Raw genomic sequence first — 1,786 nt, 5'->3', positions numbered from 1 at the left:
ACTGACAAATAGATGCACCTAATTCACCATCCAGTGTGGACACAATTTAAATGCAACTTCTAGTTATTCTGTGATTACCCACGTTGATCCATTCTTGTTTTAGGGACCTGAAGTATTTTCCCCTTCTCCAACTTCTTGCCGTTGTTTCCTTTGAGTCTTCTTTCTGTGATATCTCTTTTTTTGGCCTAAAATATGCTAACAGCTTTAACTTACAAGATATTCTCTGTCCCCTAGCATCCTGGCAGTAACATTTCTGCCCATACATTAGTTCAGTGACCGTCTGCTTGTCCAGGACCCAGGTTCCCAAGGGCTTCCAAGAAATTGCACAGGTTCCTGTCATGTTCCCCAATTTCCCAGTGTATAAGGGAGCAATAAGTCATTACAGGTTCCTTTAGGACCAACTCTAATCATCTGAAGTATTTCTTTTAATCAGCCCTTTCCCTTTTAAAAATCTCCCATCGGGGAAAAAAAGAACACAAGCAACTATAAAGAAAATATTCTTAGTAGGTCTTTCGTTGATCAAATTCAAAGATTCGTAGAATGGTTTGGGTTGGAAGGGATCTTAAAGATCATGTAGTTCCACCCTCCTGCCACAGGCAGGGACACTTTTCACTAGACCAGGTTCCTCCAAGCTTCGCCCAACCTGGCCTTGGACACTTTCTAGGGATGGGGCAGCCACAGATTCTCTGGGCAACCTGTGCAAGTGCCTCACCACCCTCACAGGGAAGAGCTTCCTCCTAATACCTAATCTAAACCTTCTCTCCTTTAATTTGAATCCATTCCCCCTTGTCCTGTTACTATATGGCCTCGTCAAAAGTCCCTCTCCAACTTTCCTGCAGGCTCCCTTCAGGTACTGGAAGGCTGCAATTAGGTCACACCAAAGCTCTCTCCTCTCCAGGCTGAACAATCCCAATTTTCTTAGCCTTTCCTTGTACAAGATATGCTTCATCCCTCTAAACATCTTGGTGGCCTCCTCTGGACTTGTGTTCACAAGAGTGCTGAATGAATCCATAAAACTGTGGAATAATGTCTTGATGGTGACCCTTTCCCTGCATTTGTAGTTTAGAAATGAGAAGGCATACAGGAAGATGTGAGGCTGAATCTTTCCACATAGTCCAGATCTGGAATTAAGAAGTGAGCCCACAGCTGCAAAAATCAATTCAAACACCCACCCCAAGACACTGCAGAGGATTTCAGAGCCAAATGTGCCCCTTTCTGAGGCTGGTGTTACTGGCAGCCTGGGTGACCACAGCCACTATTTCTGATTCCACTGCCAACTTCTCTCATATTTTGTTGGTAAACAAAATTTGGGGATAAACAGGGACCTCTGGAGATCACCCAGTTCAACCCTGCTGCTAAGGCAGGGTCAACGGGAGCAGGAGATACAGGAACATGTCCAAGTGGGTTTGGAACGTCTCCAGAGAGGGAGACTCCACAATCTCCCTGGGCAGCCTGTTCCAGTGCTCTGCCACCCTCAGTGGAAAGAAGTTCTTCCTCATGTTGATCGGAACTTTTTGTATTTCAGTTTATGGCCACTGCTCCCCGACCACTGAAAAGAGGCTGAGACCATCGTCTTGGCACCTGCCTTGGAGATATTTATATGGATTAATGACACTAAGCAGGCCCAGTACGCCTGACAGACACTCCAACTCCGCGTTCCTCAGCCGGAACGCTCCTCCTCAACCCCGCACGCCCCGGCCCGGCCAGGGCTGGGATTCGAACCCGAGGGCCCGGGAGCGGCGGAGGGCGCGCAGGCGCGCGCACGCTCTGTGCGGGCGGGGCGGGG

Source organism: Neopelma chrysocephalum, unplaced genomic scaffold (genome assembly GCF_003984885.1).
Source record: "Neopelma chrysocephalum unplaced genomic scaffold, ASM398488v2 Primary Assembly neopelma1_95109, whole genome shotgun sequence".
NCBI classification, from domain to species: domain Eukaryota; kingdom Metazoa; phylum Chordata; class Aves; order Passeriformes; family Pipridae; genus Neopelma; species Neopelma chrysocephalum.
Note: the sequence above shows the minus strand (reverse complement) of the source record.